Source organism: Diabrotica virgifera, chromosome 1 (genome assembly GCF_917563875.1).
Source record: "Diabrotica virgifera virgifera chromosome 1, PGI_DIABVI_V3a".
NCBI lineage: Eukaryota > Metazoa > Arthropoda > Insecta > Coleoptera > Chrysomelidae > Diabrotica > Diabrotica virgifera.
The window spans coordinates 60,188,609-60,212,747 of NC_065443.1; the positions used below are offsets into that span (position 1 = coordinate 60,188,609).

Here is a 24,139-nt window from a genome sequence, read left to right on the forward strand (position 1 = left end):
GCGAGTAACGACTATTGTATCTACTTTGATTACTTTGATAACTCTGATTACTTCGTACTTCGTGAAGGTCGTTATTATATCGGAATACCTATACAAAATACCTAACTACTGAGAAATACGATTCTTGATATGATTACTGGTACTCAAATGCAAAAGTAACAAAAGTAATAGTAATCAAATCATTTTTATCCCTTAAAAAAATTGGTGAACGTCGTTGTTATATCGGAATACCTATACAAACCTACCTACTGAGAAATACGATTCTCGATATGATTACCGGTAGTCAAATACAAAAGTAACAAAAGTAATCATGGTAATCAAATCATTTTTATCCCTTAAACAGATCGGCGAAGGTCGTTGTTATATCGGAATACCTATACAAAATAGCTACCTACTGAGAAATACGATTCTAGATATTATGATTACCGGTACTCAAATACAAAAGTAACAAAAGTAATCATAGTAATCAAAGTAACGAATACTGTAAAATGATTACTTAATACAAAATACCTATGGAGAAATACGATTCTCGATATGATTACCGGTACTCAAATACAAAAGAAACAAAAGTAATCATAGTAATCAAAGTAACGAATACTGTAAATGATTACTTTTTACAAAAGTAACAATTTGTAACGAATACTCGAAAGTAACTATAATCAACATCACTACTGATCAACTCATCTTGAAGTATAGTAAAACCTCGGTATATAGTACGTTTCACGAATTTGCAACTATTTTGGATTAGGGATGAAAGCTTGAACTTAAACGGTCTGCGCTGCTGAGAAAGTGAATAGCAATAGGGTTCTAAAACTGTATATTTAAATGGAATTAGACACAGTTAGGTTATCATGACAATGACATATTTTACCTAAAATACTTAATGATTCGACTTTCACTCCGGAAATCATTAACAAAAGAAAACTAGAGAAATTTGTTAAATAGGTATGTACAACCTTGCAGCAAACTGTCTAAGTTCCTCTTGAACATAATTAAACATCTAGCACATAACACAACAACATACATTAAAAACTCACAATTCCTGCAAGAACTAGCAGAAATAAATGACAATTTTTACAAAAATAGTAGGGGAGGAAAGTATGGTAAATTTGCAGTTACTCGAGCGTTATGGGGACTTATTGGGTTGTGAAGATTAGGTCCTAAAACCAAAAAAAGTTAAGTAAAGTTTTCCACTTAAAATTTAATAAAAAATTTTTGTCCTGGTAAAAGGTATACAGTGGGTGATCATATTATTAGAGCAACCTCAGAAAATTTTACTTTTGTTTATTAATGGTATGTAAGTTTTTTCTTTATACGGTCCACGTAGCCTTTGAAACTTTACAAATGGATGCTATGTTTCTGTTGGAGTGATTAGTATTGAATATTAAAGTATTTATTTCTGCTATTTTCCTTGGTGAGATGTCTTTGGATTTCCCATGATGTTCTGGTACCACTAGTGTAACAAACGCGCAATTTTTACTAAATTCACAGAAAATAGTAAAGGCCTGTCAGAATATCACTAGAGAGCAATGGAAACTCGCAAAGTTCATTATAACTCTAAACACCAAGAATACAAAATAATAGGCACACGAGTTGTAAGCTAGGCTGGGTAGCACTGACAAACAATGGCATCTGAGTCACGCATTGCCACACATGCGTGTTGCCACTATTGTCAGACTATTTATTGCACTTTCATAAAGTGTAACATGACAGCCAAATGAAAACAAATCCATTAATATATGATACAGCTTAATTATATACCCTTCCTCTAAAACAGGGGTTCCCAAACTTTTTTGTACCACGCCCCCTTTTGTTGAAATGAAAGCTTCTCGCCCCCCGCCCCCCCTTTACAATAAATTGTATGGGCCTAAATAGGAACAAAACAAAAACAAATAAGTATTAGCTTGAAAACAAAACACTTATTTATTCTGCCATAAGATACAACAATATCAGTTTCCATAAAATACAAAAATTATTAATAAAAGAAAAATATATTAGGTTGGTTAGTGAGAAGGATGTGCTTGCATTTTATTTACTATAGTATGCCTATTCGTGGCCGAGTTTTAGTAAGTGCACAGCATAAGTCATTAGCAACATCAAGTTCATTCCGATACTTTGTTTTTTTGCCACAAGTGTTGAAAATCGCACAAATAGTTACTTGAAAAAGGCAAATATAAATGAAGAGCTTCACGTGATACACTAAGATACACTTTGAAATATTTTAACCAAAATGAAGGTTTGTCCATTATAATTATTAATTATAACAAAGTATTTGGCAGACGAATCATGCAAAAAATCATTTGGATTTATTTGCAAAGCATCTTCTTGAAGTGATTCAGGCAGGGAGTCTATGTTGACATGGAATGGATCAGTTGACATTCTGTAAATAAAATTGTCACAAGTGTTTGGGAAGTATTTCTGGAACTCTTTAATTAAGCTCTCCAAATGGTTTGATATTTGGATTTTCAAACTTGATCCTTCACAAATGTCCTTGAAGCGTGTTCCTTCTGAGATTGGCTCTACTTTAGAGAAATTTGAATAATTTCAGGAGTTTGCTGATATTTTACGCCTCCAAAGTTGAGTAACTAAGCCTTCATCACAATGAGTAACTACTATATTTGAGTCTCTACCCTGCAGCTTTAGGTTGAGGCTGTTCAACGAGTCAAAGATATCTGACAAATAAGCCATTACCCAATTACTTGGGTACAATGTTTTTTGAAAGCCATGTTTAGCTCATATTGCTTTTGATGTTCCAAGGTAATTACTTCATCTCAAAGGTCAAATAATCTTGCCAACATGTTTACTTTTGAGAGCCATCGTACTTCTGTATGAGGTAGCAGTGTTTTGTGAACACTTTCTAAATCTTCACAAAGAGTTTTAAACAGTCGAGTATTCAACGCACTGTTTTTTATGTACTTCACTACTTTATGTTGTTCTGAAGCTATTTTCTTGTGGCATTTTTACAATTTTAACTATTTAGAATGGGAAATAAGCCACAATATTATTAAAAAATGATTTTATAGTATTTTGTATTTTGACAACGGCACCCGATTTGGGCGTCGAAACGTTAATAAAAATCATTTTTTAATAATATTGTGGCTTATTTCCCATTCTAAATAGTTAAAATTCACTACTTTAATACACAACTTTAAGACAGCCATAAGTTCATTTGGAAGGGTTTTTGCTGCCAAAGCTTGTCGATGTATAAAACAATGTATCCCAATCACATCAACATTTTTCTCTATTACTAATTGCAAATAGCCTGAACGAAAACCATCTGTACATAAACTGATCAGTTTTTGCCAAGAGAGTTCATGTTTGTCAAAAAACTCTCACACTGCTTTCATATCTAACATTAATAGCTTTTGTCGTGGTCTCCAGTCTCCAACTCTGAAGAAAAGAGTAGCTCGTCTTTCATTCTTTCGTTTTGAATATACCAAACATAAACAATTAACTGATAACGTTGTGCTATGTCAGTACTCTCGTCTAGCTGAATATCAAAAAATGGCGATTATTTTACTGCATAAACTACCTGGTTTTGTATGTCTTCGGTCATATCATCAATGCGGCGTTTCACAGTGTTGTCAAAAAGAGGTATTTGAGATAACTTTTGCTTACTCTGCGTTACCAGACACAATTTAACAAGCGGATAACTAAATTTAATTTAATGTTCAACTTGTCTCGCGCCCCCCCCCCCCCCCTGATATGTCCTGACGCCCCCCAGGGGGGGCGCGCCCCACAATTTGGGAACCCCTGCTCTAAAACATTGAATTTTACTAGGTGGCTCTAATAATATGATCACCCACTGTATTAGTTTAAAAAGCGCCTATAGGGCTACAAACATAGAAACAAAACGTTTTCGCTCTGTAACAAGAGCATCATCAGTGTTACAAGAACATGGTGAGCCACCCAAAAATCAAAGGTTGAAACGTTTTAAAAATAGACTAAGTCACATATAAATGTAAACATCGTAAAATCCAAAGGATGGATAAAATTCCTATGGATGTGGCTTTAGGGCAACATATGACTCCCACACGTGGTAAGTGGGTTAATTAATTATGTCATTATGTTATAAGAGGTGACAGGCAACTAATATTATCCATTTATAATCCTCTGTTCAAAATTAATAGTTCAGTTAGTGTTTTGGTTCTTATTTCACTCAGACGAGGAACAAATAGGAGATGGTAGCTTAGAAACTAATTATTAAAAACTTCAAATTGACTGAAGCAACTTCCCGAGCTAACTTCAGTATTGGATAACTGAATTTTTCCAATTACGTTTCATTTGAAATACATGGATGTTTCTTTTATAATTAAATTTTTTTTATCCCCAATTTCATGTATGAAGTTACGGTATGGATTTATCAATTACGTTGCTAGTTGTTCAGGTTTATAACGGTTTTCTCAGCCTATAATATCTCAATCCAGCCTTGCCCCTTATAATAATATGCAGCGGAGGGAGGTCCAGTAGGGCCTCAATAGTTGCTGTTGATGTGTCACTTAGAGCTCCTGTAATTTCAAGATACGCATGTCTTTACACCTTGCTTAGTTTGAGGATGGCATCTTTTTGCTGCAACTTAAGCCACCATACCACTGATGCGTTTTACCACAATGTTTTAAAGAATACAGTCGGAAAAATGAAAGAATACCCATGAACGAACATATAAAACACGCTGTATTTTCCTGTCACCGTGTCGCAAAGAAAATTGCCCAGCGCAAGTACATGTAATAATAATTATTACATGTACTTGCGCTGGCCAATTTTTTGTTTGACACGGTGACAGGAAAATACAGCGTGTTTTATACGTTCGTTCATGGGTATTCTTTCATTTATCCTACTGTACATAATATGTCTGTTCTTAAACTCCACATTGTTCCATGAGTGTGCCTGGCTAACGTAGTCATTTTTATCTTGTGTATTTGCTATATCTGTTTCCAAGTAAGCCTCTACTCTGACATCACTGCAACGTACTTTACATTACTCACCTGATTTAGATCTGTACAATTCAAGTTTAGAGAATTTGCTTATTCCATCTAAATTCCTCCTTCGGTATATTTATTGATTTTGAAATTCTGTGGGTTTAAAAGTTACCTTATGAGCCTCCATATTTTTGGTAAATGCTTTGGTAAATGCCTGGAGTCCTGAGCTAAACGGTAGCGTCACACATAATTTTACAACTGAAACACAATATATTGCAGACACCAACAAAAATCTCGAAACTTTAACAAACCACCAGCATACTCCTCATCATCATCATCATCCAACCAATTTACGTCCACTGCTGGCATAGGTCTCCCCCAATTGTTTCCACACTTCACGGTTTTGTGCTGATTTTTGCCAGTTTTTACTAATCCGCCTGATATCATCTGTCCATCGTGTAGGCGGCCTTCCTCTACTTCGTTTATCTTCTCTTGGTCTCCACTCCATCAGCCTTCGTGCCCATCTTGAATCTTTCAGCCTGGCGACGTGTCCTGCCCAGTTCCATTTGAGCCTGGTGATACGTTCTACAACATCTGCGATACCGGTTGTTTGTCTGAGATCTTCATTTCTTATTTTATCCCGTAGAGTTACGCCCAGCATGGATCTTTCCATGCGCCTTTGAGCAACCCGCATTTTCGACGCTGTTGCCTTGGTTAGAGTCAGTGACTCTGCTCCATATGTCATTACCGGTAGCACACATTGGTCAAACACTTGTCTTTTTAAACCGATCGGTATACTGCTCTTAAATATGTCTCTCAGAGCTCCGTAGGCTGCCCAAGCAAGAGTTAATCTTCTTTTTATTTCGCATGTTTGGTTATCTCTGCCAATTCTAATTTCATGACCCAAGTAAATGTACTTTTCCACTAGTTCTACTTCTTGTTCGCGTATAATCAGCTGTCCGCTAGGAATCAGATTAGTCATAAATTTAGTTTTAGAAAAGTTCATTTTCAGGCCTATTTTCCAGCAGATAGCGTCTAACTCATTTAGCATTTTCTTTACTTCTCCTAAGTCATCAGTTATAAGGACTATGTCATCTGCAAAACGAAGATGATTTAACTTTTCTCCATCTATTTTGATCCCTTTATTGTCCCAGTTGAGCATCTTAAAGGCATATTCCAGAACAGTTATGAATAGTTTTGGCGAGAGTGTGTCAACATACTCCTAATGTAAGATAAATGGGTCACGAATGACAAAACCAACAACAATTCTCTAATGGGACTAAGATGAGTCCAAAGAATTACAATGTGTACAACAATCACTAGCAGCCGAGGTGTAACCAGGATGATCCTAAGAGCGGGGGGGGGGTTACATCTACTTGAAGGTCTTGGGGTGTATGGAATAATAATGGTGTTCAGCGTATAGAGCTCAAAGTAGATCCAAAAGGGGGGTTATAACCCCCCAAAACCACCCCCTGGTTACGCCTATGGACTAGCAGGTAGCCCCCAAGTTTCTTCTGCTTGCCAAGCCAGAGACTATAAATTATACATCTAACCTTGCAGTCGGTTTTCATATTTACATCAAGTTTGATTTTTATAGGGTAAATGTAATTTTATGTCCATACAGTTGTCGAACAGTAATACGACAAATAAATAAATACAGAATAAACTCCAGAACTTTTCAACTTGCTCTCGTAGCTCCAACTCTCCAACTCCAACAAATTTAAAGTAAAGGAATGAAAGGCCTTCGGTTGTTTGAAACGTAATTTTCCACTTAAGACTTTGAAAAAATAATTTCCGCCTTGAACGTGACCAGAAAATTCAATCGACGACTATTTCCCTATAAAATTTTACAGCAAGGTCAGATGTGCACCAAAAATAAAATACGAATTTGTTTCTTTAGAAAAGTAATCAGTGCTGTACGTATATAGTTTTAAACTATTTTTCACAATATTATTAAAAAATGATTTTTATTAACGTTTCGACGCCCAAATCGGGTGCCGTTGTCAAAATACAAAATACTACTACTAGTAGTACCATTTTTTAATAATATTGTGGCTTATTTCCCATTACAAATAGTTAAAATTGTAAAAATGCCACAAGAAAATAGCTTCAGAACAACACTATGATTTTTGTATAAAAAGACACTGTACCTATTTAATGTACTTTACAGAATTGAAATTGAACTATTTAAGCGGCCTCAGGAATATTTTAAAATTATAAACAATTTTTTGGCTTATAAACAAATAGAATATCTCGGGAAATATTAAATTAAATTAAATCATGAAAACGGTATTGGAAAAAAAGCGGCAGGACGCTTCTTTTAAAAGAAAAAAGGTTTAATTGTGATGAGTGGTTCCTGAGATACAACTGGTCAAAGTTGACCGGCATTTACGGCAAAGATATAAACAATAGGATCATAATTTTCCAACCATCACCTTTTTATTTCAGTCCTCTTTCTCCGCATCAATTTTCATATCTTTAAAATACTCATAACATATATTATTATAATAAAAACTATCGATATTACGAGTGAAAATGTCCAAAAATAGAAAAATTCCAATCAAAAATTAGGTTGGAGAAAATGTAATCTCAAAGTTCAAAATCGGTATACGTTAAAAAAATGCATTTACTCGACTTCCCATGGAGCAATTTTCTTCATTCTTTTTTTGTTCCCAAGTAACTCGAGTAGAGCCATCTAACTAACGCATTATTAAATATCAAACTTGCTTTTGATTTGTTATAATAAAGTAATCTATTACAACAAAAAATTTTAATTTGTTTAAATAAAGATTGTTTAAATAATTATACAGCTTTCAAATGAGAATATGTATTTGTGTTTTTAACGTTAAAAGGTACACTTGTAGTAAGTTTATCTAAAATAAGTCTACAACTGGAAAAAATATGTAGTTTTCTTTTCTTATAAATAAATTAATCTATTATCATAAAACGAAAGCAAGTTTGCTATTTGTTAGTTAGATGGCTCGAGTCACTTGGGAACAAAAAAAGAATGAAGAAAATTGCTCAATGGGAAGCCGAGAAAATGCATTTTTTTAACGTATACCGATTTTGAACTTTGAGATTACATTTTCTCCAAGCATATTTTGATTGGAATTTTGTTATTTTTGGTAATTTTCACTCGTAATATCGATAGTTTTTATTATAATAATATATGTTATGAGTATTTTAAAGATATGAAAATTGGTGTGGAGAAAGAGGACTGAAATAAAAAGGTGATGGTTCGAAAATTATGATCCTATTGTTTATATCTTTGCTGTAAATGGTGGTCAACTTTGATCGGTTGTATCTCAGGAACCACTCATTAAAATTAAACGTTTTTTCTTTTAAAAGAAGCGCCCTGTCGTTTTTTTTCAATACCGTTTTCATGATTTAATTTAATTTAATATTTCCCGAGATATTCTATTTGTTTATACGCCAAAAAATTGTTTATAATTTTAAAATATTTCTGAGGCCATATTTAAAATAGTCCAATTTCAATTCTGTAAAGTACATTAGATAGGCACAGTGTTTTTATACAAAAATCATAGTTATTCTTATGTATCATAATTATTGTGGTTATTATAGCGACCGTAAATTTTGAATTAACAATTCAATTGTTGCTAAACTTTTCAATTCAATTTCCATCGGCTTCTGGAATTATAATCTATACGAAAAGAGCTTTTATATTACCAAGTTATTTATTGATAAACAATTGCTTATCTAAAATTTTAGTTGAAAATTAAAGATTTTGTCCCGCATTTTCCGGGGAAAATTTTCGTCGGTAAATCGGGAAAAACACGTCTCTATGCAGAATTTAATTACGGTGAATTTTTAGTTGGGTGTTTTTGGTGTAAAGTTAAAATCTTTGGAGTTATAGTGCAAAAATTGAAAAAAACACGATTTTTGGGCGCCTTTTGTTTATAAAAAAAGTAGCACACTATCTGCAGATTTCGCATACATATATTATTAATATATACAATCATAAGATTCGATTCCAGCAATAAAATTGCTGGTAAATAACTTTTCCTTGTATTTTGCTAATACGCCCAGAGTATTTATAATTTCTGAGGGTTTCATATTTCCAATATTTTTTTCTCTAAGGAGGAATAAAGATATTGATGAACTCAGATACCAATATTTATTGTTTAAATAATATGGAAAATAGAGATTATAACGTATGTCCCTAAAGTTTTTGGAAAATTATAGATTTAAAAGCATTATTAGCAGGAAGCATTGGATCAAGTTGCCATTGGAAACCAAAGTTAGTAAACAACTTAAACGATATAAACAATGTCAGTTTTGAAAAATACGGTTCGTTAAGATGTACAAACTTGATATTCGTCAAAGTATTTATCGTTTAGTTGAACATGTACCAAAAGGCGATATTGTAAGGATTTTGAGTGCTCAAAAATTTCTGTTTCAAAGATTTACCAGCCAATTAAAAGGTTTGTTCCAACTCGATACAAAACCGTTCTTGAACGCTTACGAGTATGCGCAGTAACGAAAAATATGTTACTGCACATAATTATTCGTGATTGCGCATGCGCGTAACGATTCAAGAACAGTTTTGTATCGAGTTGGAACAAACCTAATGAATGCGAAAATGGTATACCATGCTAATGCCTTAATTTGCCCAAAAGTGGAAGACTAAGAGTTTTAACTCCTGCTCGGGAACAGAGATTAATTCAGAGTATGGAAAACCAATTAGGAAAGTCTTTGCGAAATGTTGGACGAAGATATAGTGTTTCACGAATGAAACAATTTCTAGAAATAATTTAAAACGATATAAAAGATAAAAAAGCTCCTAAGTACACACCATCCTAGTTAGAAAAAATTCCTAGATGTTGCCGTGCATTGATACGTATTCATTTTCCTGGTAAAATTCTCATTATGGATGATGAAAAGTATTTTATCTACTCTATGTCATATTCTATATAAGATTTTAGTTTGTGAAAACTGTCATTATAGATAGCAGTGCGTGAAGGGTTTAAAGTGTGCGTGATGTAACAATGTATACTCAGTGACATTATAAGCGTTACCAGGGGCGGATCCAGAAAATCGATTAGAGGGGGGCACATAGGGTACAAACTCAAGGAATCTGGAATATACCCCGATAAAATCTATTCTATCTAGTGTATTTTTGATCCGTCTGGGGGGGGGGGGGCACGTGCCCCCGTGCCCCACCCCTGGATCCGCTACTGAGCGTTACATCCAGAAGGAATCATTTCTGGAACTTAATTTTTTGGCTACATGGTACATTTTCATCAAGAATGAAACGATAACATTGGCAAGAATTTTTATTGACATGTAATCAATAAAAAGTTAATAATGTGTTGGGCGACCCCCTAGCTGAAAACACTCCTGTATACGTCTAGGCATTGACAAAATGAGATGATCTATGTCTGTTTGAGGCACCTCGTTCCAAGCAACTTGAATTTCATGGATTAACTGTGCCAGAGTCTGTGGAGGATGTTGCAAAGTGGACAGTCTCCTCCCCATCACATCCCACACATGTTCGATAGGATTTAAACCCACTGAACGGGGTAGCCACAGCAAAAAATTAACGCCAGCTTCTTGGAAAAAGTCCATATTTCGACGAGCAATATGGGGATGCGCGTTGTCTTCCTGAAAAAAGGCGTTTCGACGGCCGTCTAGATAAGGCAGTAAAGTGGTTTGTAAGATGTCATCAACTTAACACGGATCTGTCATACTACCTCGAATAAACAAAAGTGGTGATCCGCTACCATAGGCAATAACCCCCCAAACCATTACTCCAACTGTCCTGTATATATGCCTCTCAACAGCAAACCCGATATCTCGTCACTCTCCATCGCGACCGGCGTCTTATCATCTTACGGTACCACATGCATACCTAAACAAATCGCGATTCATCGCTGAATGCTGCATTATGCCATTCTGCCACCCAATGCTGCCGTTCTCTGCACCAATTCCAACGTTGATGACATTGGTCCGCAGTCAAAGGAAGCACTCGTCGTGGGAGGAAAGAAAACAGTCCAAAGGCTCGAATGCTACGGTATAGGGTACGTATAGTAACAAGTCTACCTTCTACTCCAAACCATTGATCAGCGATTTGACGCGTAGTAGCAAAACGGTCTCGCAGAGCCAGGAGTCTAAAGCGCCCATCTTGACACCCTGTGGTACACCTCGGTTGACCAGTTGGTCTTCTTCGTGTTCCTCTACCTTCGTTTGTCCACACACGACACACTCGCATAACTGTCATTGCCGTACAATTAACACGACGACCAATCTCGTCATACGACAAACCCATATCTCTATAGGCAGTAATTCTGCCCCTGTCAAAATCGCTAAAATTAGAGATATTCTTGCACTGGATACAATTAGACTGAGGAATAAAAACTAAACATTTATGTACCAACCGGTCTTCATAAAGGGGTCTTCTCACAAAAAAATTTAAAGATAAAACTTTATTTTTACAAAAACTATAAAAGATAAAACATTGATATTGTTATCATAGCATGCTTTAAATATAGTCATTGTGCTGCCAAAAAATTAAGTTCAAGAAATGATTCCTGCTGGGTGTAACACTTCTAATGTCACTGAGTATATTTTAAATGGGATTTACTTTTTCGCACTGTTTTTTGGCACACTTTCATGTAATCAAATATCCTTAACTTTCGCGTTGTCATGGTGATGACATAATGAGCAATAAATTACAACAAAAGTTTTGACAGTTTTGTGGTTTGAAAGAAGTTAGAATTTTTAAATGTCAAAGTTCTAAAAATTGTAGAATAGAAGTGAATTCCAGTGACGAAGAGTTACAGTTTTTTTATTTATTTATCGTAGATAATCAGTTAAGATATTGTATGATACTGTGCGTGAAGTACTTTTTGCGAACTAAAGCGATGTATAGCACTCGCCCCGCTGTCGCTCGTGCTCTAAACATCGCGTGCGTTCGCAAAAAGCATACTTTACGAACTGTTTCATAAATAACTATTACTTTATCCAATTCTGAAATGAAGGGCAACGACGGATTTTATACACGCAATGTACAAGATGCACCGGACGAAGTTAGGTTCAAGAGAAAGTGAAATTTATAAAATTTTGTTATGGTGTGCCATCTCAGAAGCTGGTGTTTCGCAGCCGTTTGTTGGGTGTGTTCGCGGTAAAGCTGTGGTCGTTGTTCTCTGGTAAAGCTCTCAAGGCTGACATTTACGTTGACAGGTGTCTTAAAAAGCTTGTTCAATTTATAAATACTCATCAGCTTAATGATGAAATCATATTTTGGCCCGACCTAGCGTCATGCCATTACGCCAGGGGAACGACAGATTGGTTAACTGCTCAAAATATAAATTTTATTCCCAAACGTGACAACCCTCCAAATGTGCCTCAGGCGATGCCTTTAGAAGAGTTTTGGGCTGTTTTGAGTCGAATAGTGTATAATAATGTCTGAAAAGCCCAAAATGAAGATCAGCTAAGGCGAAGAATTTTGCAACAATTTCATGACATCGATTTAGAAACAGTCCAAAGGCTTATTACACATGCAAGACCAAATTTACGTGACATCCAAGATCACGGACCTCTTTCTGTTCTATAAAAATACATTATAAACCTTAAATATGTAAACTTAATTTCCTGTATTTATTTAATAAAATAAACGTAATTTACAACTACAAAATACATATTAATTTATTATTTCCGAAAACTTTAGGGACATACGTTATTATGAAAAAGATCTGCCAGGTGTAACTTCAACCAACGGGTTTATTTTTTATTTTATTGTGATTTATTCCCAATAACACATTCGAAAAAAATTCTTCTATTAACAAAAACTAATTATGAGGTGTAATCATTAATACACTCTATCTCTGAAAGAATTAACGATCAGGAATGTGCCATTAACTAGTCTATTATAAAAAGAAAATTGGTATAATTAAACCATTACATCATAAAATTATACGTTTGAAAAATTAATCCGGTAATTTATAATACTCTTCGAATGAGGCAAAACTATCAGTTTGAAAATAACTACCGTAGCATATATAATTTTGAAATATAATCCATAGTCCAGTTAAAATTGACATTTAAGTCTGAGGTAGGTAATTCGTATCTAGCGAAAAAGTAGGATATGTGTTTCCTAGTTATAACTGTTAAACATCATGCAGGTGCCAGGTGCCTACAAAAATCGTTCAAATAGATACTTTTTTTTCTCTGATTCACTATTCCTCAGATACCGTAATTTGAGAAATTTGAGTCACCATCATCATCATTATCTTTGCCATTATCCCTATGCCCTATGCGGAGTCGGCTTCCGTAATTATAGTTCTCCATAAGTTTGTATCTTGGGTCATATCAACATCGATCCCTTTACCGACATGTCCTGCCTAAGCGTCTGCCCCCAGATCTTCTTTGGGCTGGCTTTCTCTTCTGCTTCTTTCAGGAACTCGCAGTTCAGCAATTTTTCGTATTGGGTGATTTGATTAAAGTTTCGACGTTGAACATGACCAAATCATCTTAACCTATGCTTCCTCATTTTGGTATCAATTTGTCCCATCCCTAGACTTCCCCACTCATTTCTAATTTCATCCTTTTTTGTTACTCCACTCATCCATCTAAGCATTCTCATTTGCGCCGCATGCATTCGCTGTTCCTCTTTGTTTTTTTACTGCCCACATTCATTTTCATGGGCCTAGGACGTTTCATCGCCGCCGTTTCGATGCCGCCAATTCGATGCCGATGCCGGCCGATTCATCGCCAGTCAATTAATCGCTATCTGATATATTTCCGAATTTTCGACAGTTACAATTATTATTTATTTTTAGTATTAATTAGGAATTCTAGGAAATGCGAGATATGACGCCGATGAAATGGACTGGCGATGAACCGGCGGCATCGAAACGGCGGCGATGAAACGTCCCATTCCGCATTTTCATACATCATAGCCGGTCTTATGGCTGTTTTATAGTATTTTCCCTTCAGCTTCATTGGAATTTTTTGTCACACAATGTTCCACTCTCTTCTTTCCATTTTATCCATCCAGCCCTAATTATATTACATGCATCTCGATATATATTTCCTCGTTACGCTTTAATCCGATTCTAGGTATTTCTTTCTTTCTTTCTTTCTCCCCTTCCTTATACCCTTTCAGGTGTCGGATTTGGGTTTAATTTAGCTACATATTCACCCATCTCTTCCATTCTTTTCGGTCCTGTGCTATTAGTTTCATTTCTTCTAGCGTTTTCTGTTTGATTTTTCCTGCTTCTACTATTTGCTGTATCCATTTTTTCTTCGGCCTGCCTTTTTTCTTTTTTGTAATATTCCTTGTTTCGTGAATTTTCCTTGCTAGTCTACTAGGTTTCATTCTCATCAGATGTCCATACCAGTTTAATTGCCTCTTTATTATTTTATTCATTATTGGTTCCTGTTTAGTTATCCCTCTTATTGTCTCATTTCTTATTCTATCCCATTTGGTCTTTCCGGCTATAGCACGTAAATGTCTCATCTCAATTGCATTTATCCTACTATTATGCTTTTTCTGTAAAGTCCAATTTTCGCTTGTATACAGTATCGTCGGTATCACAATCGTATTATATATTTTAATTTTTGTTTCGTGGGACAATTCTTTTTTCCTCAGAATTGGCGCTAGTGAGTACAGTTTATTTGATTTTTTAGTTCTGTTTGTTATTTCGAGGTCTATTTTCCCATCATTGGTAATAATACTTCCAAGATAATCATATGCTGTAACTATTTCCAGTTGAGTATTTTTGCATTTTATAATTACTTCATTTTCTTCCTTTTCGCCGATGACCATTATTTTACTTTTCTCGATGTTTATTTCCATTTTTAATTTCTCTATTTCTTCTGTCCATATATTTATGAGTTTTTGCATTTTTGTCACGGAATCTGCTATAAGGACTATGTCATCCGCATACAATAGGGCTTCTATTTTTATTGGCTGTAATCTTTGGTATCCTATTGTTGTCTGTATTTGGTTCGTTCTTTCTCCAGTATTTCTAGTCAATTCATTCATGACTATTATGAATAGTAGCGGACTAAGACTGTCTCCTTGCTTGATACCTCTTTCCCAATTGAATTCTTCAGATCTTTCTCCTGCTATCTGTACACGTCCTTTTACTACTCCGTATATATTTTCAATTATTTTTATCAGTGTACTTGGTACTTTCATGTTCTGCAAGCATTTTCATATAATTTGTCTTTCTATAGAGTCGAATGCTGCCCTTAGATCTATGAATGCTAGAATGAGCTTTCCCCCCGAGTCAATACTTCTTTCTATTATATTTCTAATGATGTAAATGTTATCGTTTGTCTGTCTTTCTGGTCTAAACGCTGCTTGTTCTTCTCCCAGTTCTTTTTCTACCTCTTGTCTTAGCCTCTTCTCTACTATTTTCGTGTATATTTTAAAACATACCGATGATAAACATATTGCTCTATAATTTTCGCAGTTGACGTGTTCTCCCTTTTTGTATATTGGCACTATAAGGTTACTTTGCCAGTCTTTTGGGATTTGCTGCTTTTCCCATGCCTCTTTGTATATTTTCAACAACCAGTTTATCCCTTCTTCTCCCATGTACTTGACCATTTCCGGGTCTATGTCATCATCCCCTCCAGCTTTACCTATTTTTACGTTTGATACTTCCAATATTACTTCTTCTCTATTTATTTGCTCTAATTCTTTGTTCTCGTTATCTTGATATGTTTCATTTCTATCATCTATTATTGCATTTCTAAATTTGTTTTCATAGTATTCTTTCCATACTTTAGCTATTTGTTCTGGAGTTGTTTGGATTTGGTTTGTTGTATCCCTTACGGCTGTTATTTCTTTATGTTTTCCTTTCTTCATATGTCTGATTGTTGTCCAGAAGCTTCTATTATTTGTTACATAGTTTTGTTGTAATTCTTCTCCAAACTCTTCCCACGTTTTTGTTTTTACTTGTTTTATGGTGTTTTTCGCTAATCCTCTCAGCCTTTTGTATTCTTCTTTATCTTCTTCCAGTTCGGTCTCAATGTATTTTTTCCATGCTATTTTCTTTTTCTTCACTGCTGTTTTAACTTCATTGTTCCACCATCTCGTTCTTTTATGGAGTTTGTTATGTTTTCTGATTCCACATATTTCTGTTGCTGTAGACTTTATGACTACTTTGAAGGCGTTCCATCTTTCTTCCAGTGTCCATGCCTCTTTTTGGTTTTCTAGTTGTCTTAATCTTCTATTTGTTTCTTTTTTGTAATGTTCTCGCACCTGTTCTAATTTGAGCTTATTTACTTTTACTCTTTGGTAATCTTTTCTTTCCACCTCCTTTATTTTTTCATCCTCGAGTTTTGCAGTAACCATCCTGTGCTCTGTAGCTAGTTCCGGTTCCTTTTCAGTTAAGACGTTATGTATTTTATCTTCTAGGTTTATCGTATAAACTATGTAATCTATCAAACTTTTCGCTCTTCTCTCTTCCGCCACGAACGTATATTTGTCTTCGATGTTTTGGTTTGTAAATGTGTTTCCTATTAGTAGGTCATTTGCTTGGCAGAAATCTAGCATTTTGACACCATTCCTGTTCAAACATTCCTCTCCGTATTTTCCAATGCATCCTAATCCTTTGTTGACATCCTTGCCCACTCTTGAATTCCAATCTCCTAAAATTATGATTTTCTCTCTCGATTCTCTTAATTTGTCTAGTGCTCTTTGGAGTTCATTGTAGAATTCTGTCATCGTTTCTTCATCTCTGCCTTCAGTTGGTCCATATAATTGTATGAATCCTATTTTGTCTTTTAGGTCCATTTGCATTGTTATAATTCTAGATGATAATGTTTCATAGTGTGTTATTCTTGGTTCTAGTCTCTTATTTACTATTATACCAACTCCTTCCTTTGCTCTTTGTCCCTGCGGTACTCCTGAATAATAAAGACTATATTCCTCATTTAGATTTATGTGCCCTCCTCCTACCTTTTTTGTTTCACTTATTCCCATTATTTGGATACCCATTTTTTCCATTTCTTCAGTTATTTCTATTTCCTTTCCATTTAGAGAGGTCACGTTCCATGTTGCTATTCCTATTTGTTCTGATTCTTCATTTACAAAACTAGTATTTGATTTTCCATTATTGTTATTACTACTACTACTACTACTACTATTTATACTACCTATACTACCAATATTTCCACCACCCATCCTATTTCTATTATTATGTTTAACATTTGAACTCCTAAACCTAATCTTATCACTAATCGAGTCTATACTTTTATTTTCATTGTCCAGTGTATTCGTAATTTCCTTGTTTTCTGATCCTTGTCTGGCATCTACTTCGTCTCTTCTCTGTCGCTCTGCTAGTTTTTTGGACTCGCTACCTCCACTACCTTTTCCTCATTGTAGTTCCATCTCCATTCCTTACCATCCACTGTAATTTTGTTGTACCCAATTTTCACTGTTTTTCCTTTATCTCTAATTTCCCTTGCTTTGTCTCTTAGAGATTTCATTTTTTCTCTCTCTTTTTTTGTAAGGTCCTCTGTTATCCATATTTTCTTGGGTTCAACATTCTTTAGTTTGTTCCTATTTCGTAGAATGGCTGTTTTTTCTGTTTCGTTTCCTAGTTCTATTAAGCATGTTCTTATTCCAATCTTACATGCTCTTTTAATATTAATATTTACACCTAAATGTTTTCCAATCATATTTGTTGCTCTTTCTTTCAGTGTTGCTGAATCGTCAATATCAATTTCTAACCCACTAATAATTAAATTATTTTTCCTTTTGTCTTTGTCCATTATTTCTATTGTTCGTTGGAGTTCTTTTATATCTTCTGTTATCTTTTTATTTTCTTTTTTAAACAATTCATTTTCTTCTATCAAATCTTGTCTTTCCTTAGTCCATTCATTTTTCATTTTTTGGATTTCTAGTTTTATAATATTTATTTCTTCATTATTTTGTTTTATTTCTTCTTTTAGTTCTTTTATATCACTTCTGGTCTTCTTATTTTCTTCCTTCATTTCTGTTTTTAAGTTATTTATTTCTGTTTTAATCTCCTGCTTCAGTTCTGCTAATATGTTCTTTATTTCATCCATTTCTTGCTTTTCCTTATCGTCTTTTTGGGGTGGTGTTCTTATTGTTGACTTACTTTTCTTAAATGCTTCCTCTTTGTCAAACGAATTATCATGCTCCGGTTTGCTCCTTTTATTGTTCATTCGAGTGGGATTATACCCGTAACCTTATTTTGTTTAAAGTTGGCGTCAGGCAGTGTCTTCCACCCTATCCGTTCAGAAAAAAACACTACCTACCTACTTTAATTTAATTTATCTTCCACCTGATTAAATTTTCCAAAGCCGTCCCTGACTTTTATATTTAATTTTGCTAAACGGCTGGTCTTAATCTATTCTCGACAAGTTTTTTGTTCCTGGTTTATTTTATTTAGTTTTTGATTATAATATGCTTAAATATTAGGTACTGGATTTTTGATTTTATGAATATTAATCTAGGCATGCATTAACTTACAGTTTTTCTGAAGGCTTTTGCGTTGTGTCGTACACTGCACTTTCCTTTAACTATTAATCTTACTTTTAATATTTTATTATTTGTTTATACCACTTAATTTTTGATTTTTATGAGAGCTAAATTTTTCACGTTGTTCACTTTCGATTTCCAGGACCGGCCCCCCGGTCGATTCTAGATATTTAAAACTCTCATTTTTCACAATCATTTCGCTATCCAAGGATATCATTTTATTTGTGGTAACTGCATCTTTTTTGGCTGAATGACTAATGTCTATGCCATTAAATAAAAAAAAGACTCCATCTTTAAACGAACATGCCAAATACTCTGTCTTTGTTCTACTAAGTTTTAAACCTTTTTTCCTCAAGAGCTTGTCTCCACTGTTCCAGTTTTTGTTACGTTAAAAGTCACTATTTCCCACCAAATTTTACCAAAATGTAAACACGTGTAACATTTGGTATTTAACATGTATACTAATCATCACCATAATTTATGCTCTCTCATTTTGGAATTAGGTAATGGGAATATACCTAGGCTTCCCCTAGTATATTTTTTCCATGCCTAACAAAGCTAGTCATATAGAAGTGTTTCATTTGGCTTTCAGTTTCATAGGAGTATTCCTGTAACACAACTTATCATTCGCTACCTCCCAATCATCCGTACTGACCTAACCCTACTGCAGAGGTCTTCATGTATTATTAGACGGGACTGTACCGTCGCGTCGGCCCGTTATCGAAATTATTCCGATTCGATTTTTTTGCACAAACTTACTCAAAAAGAGGTTCTTATAACAAATCCACAGGGTGCCAGGCGGTGCCGTGGTTGAAAACTTGTTTACAATTTTTTTTTAAACAAATTCACAAAAATAATTTTTTCTACGAGCGTGCAAAAATGTCTACTTTCGCGCACGCATTTTAGTTTAGAAAGTTTCACTTTTCCGCACTCGTGTTACTTTTCCGCACGCGGTTTTTACTTTTCCGCACGCGTGTTAATTTAGATATGTTAATATGGCCTTAAAGTAATTATAATACATGCAATAAACTAATATTTAGATGTTATTTACTAATTTATTTCAAATATATCTTATTGTGTTCCTGTTTTAATGAAATTAACGCGACAATTCGATGAAATAAAATTATTTTGACATAATATTCGAAAGTCAAATCGGTAGACAATAACAGTCGTTTTGAATCATCGTCATGGAAACCAAGATCGTCGTCATGCTAACTAATTATATTGAAAATTTGGTTTTGACAACCTTGCCAAATAATTAATTTGTGTATGTATTTTCATATTAATTAAATTAATTTTGGTAATTATTTAAAGACTCTTAGAAAAAATATTGTTCCTAACTCTTGCAGAAAGTCTCTTTTCCGCACTCGACTGCTTGCCGAACTCCCGCTTCGCGTCGTTCGGCAAACTGCAGTCGCGTGCGGAAAAGAATGACTTTCTGCACTTGTTAGGAAAATAACTATTTTCATTTCGAATAAATTTTTTTTTTTAGATAATTTGAGTTATTCTGAGCAAAAAAGGTCTCTTGTCACTTTTCTCTTTGATTGTTGTCGAGTTATACGCGATTTAAAATTTGAAAAATGCGAAAATGGCCATTTTCATGGCTTAATAACTCTATTAAAAATGACTATTATTAAAGTCAAAAAGTGACCAAATAAAAGTTGAAACCCCTGCTTCAAGATCCTGAATAAATTTTTGTCATGCTTTTATTACAAAGCTGTTATTTTAATTATCAACAATTAGCGCTATAGTCCTGTATCGTCGCCCTCGTTAGCGAAATTATTTCGATTAGATTTTTTTGCACAAACTTACTCAAAAAGAGGTCCTTATAACAAATCGACAGGGTGCCAGGCGGTGCCTTGGTCAAAGAATTGTTTAAACATTTTTTTAAACAAATTTACAAAAATAATTTTTTTATTATGAATAATTTTTTTTAGATAATTTGGGTCATTATGAGCAAAAAAGGTCTCTTGTAATTTTTCTCTAAAATTGATTGTTGTCTAGTTATACGCGATTTAATACTAAAAAAAATGCGAAAATGATCATTTTCAAGGCTTAATAAATCGATTAAAAATTATTATCATGAAAGTCGAAAGTGACCAAATCAAAGTTTAAAACCCCTCCTTCAACACCCTGAAGACATTTTTCAGGATCTTGAAGGAGGGGTTTTAAACTTTGATTTGGTCACTTTCTGACTTTCATAATATTAATTCTTAATCGAGTTACTAAACCTTGAAAATTATTGTAAAAAAATTTGTTTTGTAGATTTGTTTAAAAAAAAATTGTTTAAACAATTTTTCGACCAAGGTACCGCCTGGCACCCTTGGATTTGTTATAAGGACCTCTTTTTGAGTAAGTTTGTGCAGAAAAATCTAATCGAAATAATTTCGCTACCGGGGGTGACGATACAGCCTACACTATAGCGCTAATTGTTAATAATTAAAAATAGCAGCTCCGTAATAAAACAAGGACAAAAATTTCTTCAGGATCTTGAAGGGGTGTTTTAATCTTTGATTTGGTCACTTTTTGACTTTCATAATAATAATTTTTAACCCTCGTAAGACGGTGCTTAGATTCTTACGTAAACCCCATTTTCACCTCATCTGTATATCCATTTTTTTTATATGTGAACGTCGTGAAATTGATTTGAAAGATAATTAGGACTTGTTTTTTATACTTTGAAACATAGTTTTACAAATAAAGTACTCATTTCTTCTTAAAAAAAATTATTATCGTTGCAAGACGAACACATGAAATTTTTCACAGAGTGAGCAACACAAAGTTTTTACACACAATACAGTTATGCCGGGACTTTCGGTCTTTTTTCTCTGACATAAGTAACACTGACCTTGTCCCGTAGCCCTGTTAACTCCAGGTGGAACATCAGAAACGTCTAATTCAGGATATGAAATTTTCATCATTTGCACCTTACAGTCATTTCTCCAAAAAAAACACGTAAACGCAAAGAGTTTTAAATGCTGTAATGGGTGGAATGCGTTTAGAATTGAATTTAATGCGAATAAAAAAAAAAAGAATGTGTGTGTACTTTGTACGCACGTAAGAAGTTATACTTCTATTATATAATTTCAACGAAATAAATAATATACTTAACAGGTTAGTTGTATTTTATTTAAATATTAAACTAACTTTCTTACCACTTTCAAAAAATTTTTATTAAAACCAAAAATTAAAAAAAAAATGAATCATCTGGGATTGGAACCCGGGACCTCTCGATCTCTGGTCCAATGCTCTACTAACCAAGCTATCGAGCCCCTTGTAAGTGACATATAGTATTTCGGATATAATTACACAACACGGTGACAAATAGATCATAATGTAAAGTATAAAAATGTTATATCTAGATATTTTATTATCTTACTACCGAGGAAGACAAATCCAAAGACACAAAAATTATAATAAATAATACATTTACTAAAAACACTAATATATTCTTTTAATGACTTATTTGCGCTGATATATACATACCTATCTTGAAAGATTAGCAACGAACTACATACGCATAATTTCACTCTCGATCGTAAAGAAGTATAAATTCAAAAATGGACAAAAATCAAACAAAATTATTAAAAAATATAGGTGGAAAAAACGAGGTCTGGGGTGCAGCTGAACCCCGCACCGCCTTACGAGGGTTAATGGAGTTATTAAGCCTTGGAAATGGCCATTTTCGCATTTTTCAAATTTTAAATCGCTTATACCTCGACAACAATCAATTTTAGAGAAAAATGACAAGAGACCTTTTTTGCTCAGAATGACCCAAGTTATCTAAAAAAATTTGTTCGAAATGAAATAATTATTTTTGTGAATTTGTTAAAAAAAATGTTTAAACCATTTTTTGACCACGGCACCGCCTGGCACCCTGTGGATTTGTTATAAGGACTTCTTTTTGAGTAAGTTTGTGCAAAAAAATCGAATCGGAATAATTTCGCTAACGGGGGCGACGGTACAGTCCTGTCTATACCCTTTAATTCATAATGGTTTTCAATTCTGTTGTTTTTTTTTGTCCATCTATCAGTGTCGACCCTAGCCACATGACCTGCCCATCTCCATTTTCCATCTCCATTTTACCGCTGTTTGCACTATATCTTTGTTTTGCCTGTCGTTAGAACTTGTGCTTGTTATAATGTGGCTTATGCTAATTAGTGTAGCAAACAGAGGTTGAACCTCGCAAAATGGACACAAGTCCGGTTTTATTTTTTTTCTGGTATATCAGGGGGTGCTTATTATGAGACTAACTTTTTCTTAAAAACCCCGGAACCCCCCTTTTCATCCCTTTAGATGGGGTAATTTACGGTTTTTGCAAAACGTAGCCCTTCCTGTACGTTTTGCAAAAAATTTATTTAATAGTAAAATGAAGAGGACTATATTATTTCCTATTATTTATTTCCCGACAGCATATGTCTATCACCCACCCTTTAGCGGGGGTGGCGCCCCAAAGTTGACAAGTTTTTAAAAAAGATGTTTTAAAAAAATTATTTTTCTACGAGCGTGCAAAAATGTCTACTTTCGCGCACGCATTTTAGTTTAGAAAGTTTCACTTTTCCGCACGCGTGTTACTTTTCCGCACGCGTTTTACTTTTCCGCACGCGGTTTTTACTTTTCCGCACGCGTGTTAATTTAGATATGTTAATATGGTCTTAAAGTAATTATAATACATGCAATAAACTAATATTTAGATATTATTTACTAATTTATTTCAAATATATCTTATTGTGTTCCTGTTTTAATGAAATTAACACGACAATTCGATGAAATAAAATTATTTTGACATAATATTCGAAAGTCAAATCGCTAGACAATAACCGTCGTTTTGAATAATCGTCATAGAAACCAAGATCGTCGTCATGCTAACTAATTATATTGAAAGTTTGGTTTTGACAACCTTGTCAAATAATTAATTTGTGTATGTATTTTCATATTAATTAAATTAATTGATTCTTCTTCTTCTTCTTATGCAATCCACTAATGGATGTTCGCGATCACATTTGACCATTTTTCTCTATCCCTTGCAGTATGTATTAGGTCTCCTATGTTTTTTAGTCCTGTCCATTGTTTGACATTACGGAGCCATGACATTTTCTTCCTGCCCACTCCCCTTCTTCCTTCGATCTTTCCTTCAATTAAGGTTTGCAGAAACTGATATCTTTCATTTCTAATTATGTGTCCCAGGTATGCCGTTTTTCTCTGTTTAATTGTGCACATCAGTTGTCGTTCTGTACCAATTCTTCTCAGGATTTCTTCATTTGTTATTCTTGCGGTCCAGGGAACTTTAAGGATTCGTCGATAGATCCACATCTCAAATGCCTCTAGCTTATTCATTGTGTTTATTTTTAAAGTCCATCCTTCCATGCCATATAGGAGCACCGACCATATATAGCATTTTGTGAATCTTAATCTTAGGTTTAGGTCAAAGTCAGAGTTCGTAAAGACGTTTCTGAATTTCATGAATGCACTTCTGGCTCTTTCTATCCGACATTTAATTTCCATATCCGACATCCAGTCTTCACATAGCCAGGTTCCCAGGTACTTAAACTTTCTTACGCGCTCTACATCTTGGTTGTTATATGCTAGTCTTGCATTTTGATGTTGACATAATTGACGGCTGATTATAAGGAACTTTGTCTTTTTTATGTTGATGCTAAGTCCCATGTTCTCGCTATGCTCTCCAATTTTATTAAGAAGGTTTTGGAGGTCTTCTATATTGTCTGCTATTAAGACCGAA

At 34.3% G+C, this 24,139-nt stretch overlaps 1 protein-coding gene across 1 annotated transcript in view; it reads left to right on the plus strand.

Annotated features, from left to right (window-relative positions):
• The window catches only part of LOC114331347 (fasciculation and elongation protein zeta-2), a 173,642-nt gene that overhangs the window by 90,720 nt on the left and 58,783 nt on the right, over positions 1-24,139 (plus strand). The window lies entirely within an intron of this gene.